Source organism: Rhinoraja longicauda, chromosome 32 (genome assembly GCF_053455715.1).
Source record: "Rhinoraja longicauda isolate Sanriku21f chromosome 32, sRhiLon1.1, whole genome shotgun sequence".
Taxonomy (NCBI): domain Eukaryota; kingdom Metazoa; phylum Chordata; class Chondrichthyes; order Rajiformes; family Arhynchobatidae; genus Rhinoraja; species Rhinoraja longicauda.
In genome coordinates, this window is record NC_135984.1 from 7,540,984 (window position 1) to 7,549,164 (window position 8,181).

The window sequence follows — 8,181 nt, forward strand, 5'->3', positions numbered from 1 at the left end:
CATGCAAGATTGAACGGGCACCGAGGAGATTCACGAGGATGTTACCAGGACTCAAAGGCCTGAGAGATAGGGAGCAGTTGAGCAGGCTGGGACTCTATTCCTTGGAGCACAGGAGGATGAGGGGTGATCTTGCAGAAGTGTACAAAATCATGCGAGGAATAGATTGGGTAAACGAGTCTCTTGTCCAGAGTAGGGGAATCGAGAAACAGAGGGCGTAGGTTTAAGGTGAGGGGGAAAGATTTAATAGGAACCTGAGAAGTAGTTTTTTTACACAAAAGGGTGGTGGGTGAATGGAACAAACTTCCGGAAGAGGTAGTTGAGGCAGGTTCTATCGCAACATTGAAGAAACATTTAGACAGGTACATGGATAGGATAGGTTTAGAGGGATATGGGCCAAATGCAGGCAGGTGGGACTCGTGTAGATGGGACATGTTGGTCGGTGTGGGCAGGTGGGACTAGTGTAGATGGGGCATGTTGGTCGGTGTGGGCAGGTGGGACTAGTCCAGATTGGGCATGTTGGTCAGTGTGGGCAGGTGGGACTAGTGTAGATGGGGCATGTTGGTCGGTGCGGGCAGGTGGGACTAGTGTAGATGGGGCATGTTGGTCAGTGTGGGCAGGTGGGACTAGTGTAGATGTGGCATGTTGGTCAGTGTGGGCAGGTGGGACTAGTGTAGATGGGGCATGTTGGTCAGTGTGGGCAGGTGGGACTAATGTAGATGGGGCATGTTGGTCAGTGTGGGCAGATGGGACTAGTGTAGATGGGGCATGTTGGTCAGTGTGGGCAGGTGGGACTAGTGTAGATGTGGCATGTTGGTCAGTGTGGGCAGGTGGGACTAGTGTAGATGGGGCATGTTGGTCGGTGTGGGCAGGTGGGACTAGTGTAGATGGGGCATGTTGGTCAGTGTGGGCAGGTGGGACTAGTGTAGATGGGGCATGTTGGTCAGTGTGGGCAGGTGGGACTAGTGTAGATGGGGCATGTTGGTCTGTGTGGGCAGATGGGACTAATGTAGATGGGGCATGTTGGTTGGTGTGGGCATGTGGGACTAGTGTAGATGGGGCATGTTGGTCGGTGTGGGCAGGAGGGACTAGTGTAGATGGGGCATGTCGGTCGGTGTGGGCAGGTGGGACTAGTGTAGATGGGGCATGTTGGTTTGTGTGGGCAGGTGGGACTACGGAGATGGGGCAGGTTGGTTTGTGTGGGCAGGTGGGGCTAGTGTAGATGGGGCATGTTGGTCTGTGTGGGCAGGTGGGACTAGTGTAGATGGGGCATGTTAGTCGGTGTGGGCAGGTGGGATGAGTGTAGATGGGGCATGTTGGTCGGTGTGGGCAGGTGGGACTAGTGTAGATGGGGCATGTTGGTTGGTGTGGGCAGGTGGGACTAGTGTAGATGGGGCATGTTGGTTGGTGTGGGCAGGTGGGACTAGTGTAGATCGGACATGTTGGTCGGTGTGGGCAGGTGGGACTAGTGTAGATGGGGCATGTTGGTCGGTGTGGGAAGGTGGGACGAGTGTAGATGGGGCATGTTGGTCGGTGTGGGCAGGTGGGACTAGTGTAGATGGGGCATGTTGGTCGGTGTGGGCAGGTGGGACTAGTCTAGATTGGGCATGTTGGTTTGTGTGGGCAGGTGGGACTAGTGTAGATGGGGCATGTTGGTCGGTGTGGGCAGGTGGGAGTAGTGTAGATGGGGCATGTTGGTCGGTGTGGGCAAGTTGGACCAAAGGGCCTGTTTATTTCCATGCCGTGTGACTATGACACTCACTACACAGTAGGGGCAATTTTTTAGAGGCTAATCAACCTACAAACCTGCACGTCTTTGGAATGAGGGAGGAAACCAGAGCACCCGGAGAAAACCCACATGGTCACAGGTAGAACGTGCAAACTCCGCACAGACTCGGGAGGTCAGGATCGAACCTGGGTCCCTGGAGCAGTGAGGCAGTGGGCCTACCAGCTGGACCACTGTGCCGACCATCAATCTAGATTCCAAGATCTCACTGCAAAGAAAGTTTGGCTTTGCGAATCCTGGCAGATCCGTAGTGTTGCCACGGCCATTATTGACGAGGGTGTGTAGCAGTACAACATTCTTGACATGGAGAGGAGCTGCTAGTTGTCAAGGGGCAATTTCATTTCAATGTTTATCATTCAAACCGGTGAGAAAATAACCCATTTGCAGTTCCAGCCTAGGCTTGATGCGCTGAAGACAACAACAAATGAGATTGTTTATTCTTAATTGCAAATTACTTGAGACATTATGAACCATTTTGGAGAAATTACAAGCAGAGCTGATTAAGTGAATCATGCCAATAACAAACCCATTGAGCCTCCTCTGATCCACGTGAAATAGTTTCCATCCTCTCAGGCTTCCCCGGCAGCTGTGCAGCCAGATGTTGGTCACTCTCCGCTGGACCCACAAACAGTACAAGGGGAGGAAAGAAGAAGGCTCGATTCCCGGGATCCCAGGAATGTAACATGTCGCCACTTTGAGTCATCGAGCGTCGGAGAGCGAGGAATGCCGCCGGATGGGCGGTGGGATGTCCGAGCTCCCGGAGAAAACCCATGCAGGTCACGGGGAGAATGGCGGCACGGTGGCGCAGCGGTAGAGTTGCTGCCTTACAGCGAATGCAGCGCCGGAGACTCGGGTTCGATCCTGACTATGGGCGCCGTCTGTACGGAGTTTGTACGTTCTCCCCGTGACCTGCGTGGGTTTTCTCCGAGATCTTCGGTTTCCACCCACACTCCAAAGACGTACAGGTTTGTAGGTTAATTGACTGGGTAAATGTAAAAATTGTCCCTATTGGGTGTAGGATAGTGTTAATGTGCGGGGATCGCTGGGCGGCGTGGACTCGGTGGGCCAAAGGGCCTGTTTCTGCGCTGTATCTCTAAAACGAAAAAAAAAATCTAAAATCTAAACGCACACAAACTCCGTAAAGCAACTCTACCGCTGCGCAACCGCGCCGCCCTGGCGTTCCCGGGAAAACAATCCAATCATCATTTAAATGTGTAGGAAGGAACTGCAGATGCTGGTTTAAACCGGAGACAGGCGCAAAAAGCTGGAGTAACTCAGCGGGACAGGCAGCATCTCTGGAGAGAAGGAATTTCCTCTCTCCAGAGATGCTGCCTGTCCCGCTGAGTTACTCCAGCTTTTTGTGTCTATCTCCAATCTTTTAAATGTTGTTCAGATAGAATTAAACAATGAATAATCTGACGAAAAATAGGATTTAAGTGAAAGCACCGTATTAGATATAAGTTAAATTCATCAAGATAAAATCTAACTAAGAGCATTTAGTAGACCACAGAGTTCTTTATTGTTTTTTTGCTTAGAGTTTTAGCTTTTTTAATTTTTCCAGTTTCAACCAAATTCTCCACGTGAAAGAATTATTTCTCACGTCCTCTCACACCCTCTTACACCTTACCTTAAACATATGCCCTTTGGTCCATGGTCCATCTACCGTGGGCAAAGCTATCTACCCTATCTACGCCCCGTCATCATTTTGAAGACCTCAATTAGTACCCTCTCAGTCTTCTCCGCTCCAAATTCATTCAGTCTCTCATCGTAGGTAAAACTCTCCATCCCAACTTCACAGTGAATCTCCTCTCGAGCAAAGTCATGACCACTCCGTAGTGTGGCGACCAAAACTGCAGACAGCTCTCCGACTGTGGCCGAACTCACATTTACATCATCGTCGCCTCAGGTGGAGGATGCAAAATGGGTTCACCAGCATATTGTGGGTTTTGGAGTGTACGAGCTGTCGGGGAAGGTTGGACCAACTTGGGATTGTTTTCTCCGGTGCTTCTGAGGCTGAGGGTTGACCTGATTGTAGAAGAATCATGAGAGGCATCGACAGGGTAAAAGCAGTCAGAATCTTTATCCCCGAGAGGGAATGTTATATATTAGAGGGCAGAGGTTGATGGTGAGGGGGGGAAAGCTTAAAGGAGATGCACAATGCACAAGTTATTTTAAACAGAGTGGCAGGGGAGGTGGTAGAAGCAGAGACGTTAGTGGCGTTTCAAAGGCATTTTAGATGGACACTTGAATGAGCATGGAATAGGGGGATACAGACCATGTGTGGATGGGATTAGTTAAATAGCCAAGACGCTTGACGCAGACATGGTGGGCCAAAGGGCCAATTCTTGTACTGTACAGTTAGTTCTATGGGTCGATAAGATCCTTCCGACTCTTATATTGGCTAAAGAAGGCAAGAATGTTTAGTTCAGTTTGGTTTAGTTTAGAGATACAGCACTGAAACAGGCCCTTAGGCCCACTGAGTCCACGCCGACCAGCGATTCCCATATACTAACACTATCCTACACACTATCCTACACACTTGGGAGGAAACTGGAGCACCCGGGGAAAACCCACGCGGTCACGTGGAGAACGTACAAACTCTGTACGGACAGCACCCGTAGTCAGGATTGAACCTGGATCTCTGGCTCTGCAAGGCAGCAACTCCACCGCTGCACACCACCGTGCCATCCTTGTCTTTGCAACAAAATACAGAGCGGAGGTGCAGAACCTGGCGGATTGGTGCTCTGATAACATCCTGTCCCTAAATACCACCAAGACCAAGAAGCTGATCATCAACGTCCGTAGGTCACACAACGGGGAATACGCCCCGATCTTTATCAACAGGGACAGTGTGGAGAGAGTGTCCAGCTTCAAGTTTCTGGGCACACACATTTCGGATGACCTAACATGGTCCAATAACACTGCTGCGCTGGTCAAGAAGGCACAGCAACGACTGTTCTACCTAAGAACACTGAAGAAGTCTGGTCTACCCCAACAGCTGCTGACGACCTTCCACCACTGCACCATAGAGAGCATCCTAACACATGGCATCCCTGTGTGGTACGTCAGCTGCATGGAGGCAGAGAGGAAAGTTCTTCAGCGGGTAGTCCATAGAGCTCAGAGGACCATCGGAACACAGCTACCAGCCTTGGAGGGCATCTACAATACACAATGCCTTAGAAAAGCCACCAGCATCCACAAAGACTCTTCACACCCCTGCAACAGTCTGTTCGAACTTCTACCATCGGGCAGACGATACAAGGCCTTCTACGCCCGCACCTCCAGACTCAGGAACAGCTTCATCCCCAGGGCCATAGCTGCTATGAACCGGTCCTGTTGAGCCGGATGGTCACAACGCACAGTGAACCGGCACAGACCTACTTGCACTTTATTCTGTTTTAAAACTTCTAATTTGTTTCATTGGGTTGTTTAAATTAATACTGACTAGCTAATTAATTTATTGCATCGTATGGGAGGCGCATTCCCAATCTCGTTGTACCCCTGTACAATGACAATAAAGTATTGTATTGTATTTAGCTGTCCTGCTCTCTTCCGGGATCCTTGAAAACAAACGCCCTCTGACTCTCAGGACATGTCTTATGAACCCTCCCAATGTGGCTGAAGATTATCCTTCATATTATCAACTCCACCAATTTTTGTACCTTCTGCAAGCCTATCCATCAGACATTTTATATTCACAACCAGATTGTCAGTGTATGTAAGGAATGGCGATGACTCAACAAGGACCTCTGCTGGATCCCTCTGATCATGGACTCCCAACCATAAAAAGCAACCTGCAACTTTCACCCTCTGCTTCCTACCAGCATTCCTACTTGGTGAAGAGTCTTTGTGGAAAGCTTTCCTTTCTGCCTCTCGGCCCTGTTCTCCCGTCCTTATTTCACAGTCGCCAATTTGCCAGCTAATGCTGGATACCAAAGGTATTAGAGGAGCAAGATAGACCACTCGACCCTAAAAACCGTAGTACACCATGGCGCCATTTTAGTAGGCAGAAACTTGCAGAAACAGTTTAAAAGAAAAATAACAAAAATCTGTGAATTGATAGATGAGATATATTCTGCATTTTAATGGTATAATCACACATACTGTTCCCCCAAAACACTGATTACACTGCGAGAGGCATAACAAACAGCGGGGTTTGCCTACTAAAATGGCTCCTTTGCGTACTACACTTCAGTATAGGTGATTTTGACGAAGTGGTCCATCTTGTCCCTCTAGTATTTTTGCTGGATACACTGGGCTCTTACATTTTGGTAAAGTTTCCACAAGGCCTTACTGAAGCCCATGCCCACCACACTACTCTCATCTATACACTTGGTTCATCTTTACACTTGCTAAGACTTAGCCTTGCAAACTCCATACTGGCTACATTTACCCTCGTTATGGTACCGAAGGAGTCCATTCAGTCTATCAAATTACTGTTGGTGTGAAGATGTGGGGGTTTTTTTTCACGTAGGGCGGCACGGTGGCGCAGCGGTAGAGTTGCCACCTTTCGGCGCCAGAGACCCTGGTTCGAGCCCGACTACGGGTGCCGTCCATGCGGAGTTTGTATGTTCTCCCCGTGATCGTGTGGGTTTTCTCCGGTTTCCTCCCACACTCCAAAGTCGTACAGGTTTGTCGGTTAATTGCCCTCAGTAAATTTGTAAATTATCCCTAGTGTATGTAGGATAGTGTTAATGTGGTTTGCTGTGTTAATGTGGAAAGTGTTAATGTTAACCAGATTGCTGGTTGATATGGACTCAGTGAGCCGAAGGGCCTGTATCTCTAGACTATAAAAGTATTAAGGGCCGGATAACTTCCAGAAGTGGCTCATGCCATGGCTGTGATATCAGCTGTATACTTCAAATAGCAATCCCATCGGCCCTGTTCTCCTGTCCTTATTTCACAGTCGGCCTGCTACCCATTCCCTCTCACAAGGCCACCATCTCTCCTTTGATTCATGTTTTTCACCCCCTTGCTCACATGGTTGATCCACAGTAGCCATTCAAACCACCAGCATGGAACCGGAATACACAACGGCAGCCCAGAAGGCCAGAGGTACAACGTGCAAACTCCACACAGGCAGCACCTGATGCCAAAATCAACCCTGGTGAAACTCATTTTCACCTGGCCCACAGCTAACAGTGGACCACTTCCCATACCATCATTAGTTTTCTGCATATCTTTCATTCGTTTGTTCTGTATCTCTCTGTATCACCGCCTGTATCTCTCGTTTCCCTTTCCCCTGACTCTTAGTCTGAAGAAGGGTCTCGACCCGAAAGGTCACCTGTTCCTTTTCACCAGAGATGCTGCCTGACCCGTTAAGTTACTCCACCATTTTGTGTCTATCTCTGGCCAACTGGGTTGTGTGGTTACAGCATGCTTCCGTTTGTGCAGGAACAAGCTAAATTACACGTGTCTTGTTTTTATGAGCAGGGGAACCACCCACATTCTAAGTGAATAAAATTTGAAACATAGAGACATAGAAAACAGGTGCAGGAGTAGGCCACTCAGCCCTTCGAACCAACACCGGCATTCAATATGATCATGGCTGATCATCCAAAATCAGTACCCCGTTCCTGCTTTGTCCCCATTTCTCTTGATTCCATTAGCCCAAAGACCTATATCTAACTCTCTCTTGAAAACATCCAGTGAATTGGCATCCACTTCTGTGGTAGAAAATTCTAGAGATTCACAGCTCCCTGGGTGAAAAAGTTTTTCCTCATCTCAGTCCTAAATGTCTTACCCCTTATTAAAGCTGATATCATAGCCATGGTATGAGTCATTTTTTCTGCAACCTATGTGGTTCCTAATATTCTCTTGAAACAAAAATCCTCAACCTGACCCATAAACATCTTCACACTAACCGCGACCTAGTTCAATGTTACCGCTCTCGGCCTTTCAGTTCGGTCCATATGTACAAAGCTTGCTTCTATTAGAAGAAGGAACACTGTACAGCACAGTAAATAGGCCCTTCGGCCCACAGTGTCCGTGTCGACCATCATGTCAGGTTAGACAGGGCTGTTGCACTCTCTCTTTTCCCCTCTCCCATCAAGCAAAAGGTACAGAAGTGTGAAAAGGCACACCTCCGGATTCAGGGACAGTTTCTTCCCAGCTGTTATCAGGCAACTGAATCATCCCACCACAACTAGAGAGCAGTGCTGAACTGGTATCTAGCTCTTTGGTGACCCTCGGACTTTCCTTGTTTGGAAGGAATTCCTTTCCCTTTCCCCTTCCCAGTTCTCCCACCAGTCCTCCTGTCTTAGAATATGTTGATGCCATTATTCAACACTGTTAATCAAGGATGATTATTAGGCACCAGAACTGATACTATTATTAAATCTTGAAGGGTCTCGACCCTTCTATTATTATTCAGTCTGAAGAAGGGTCTCGACCCGAAA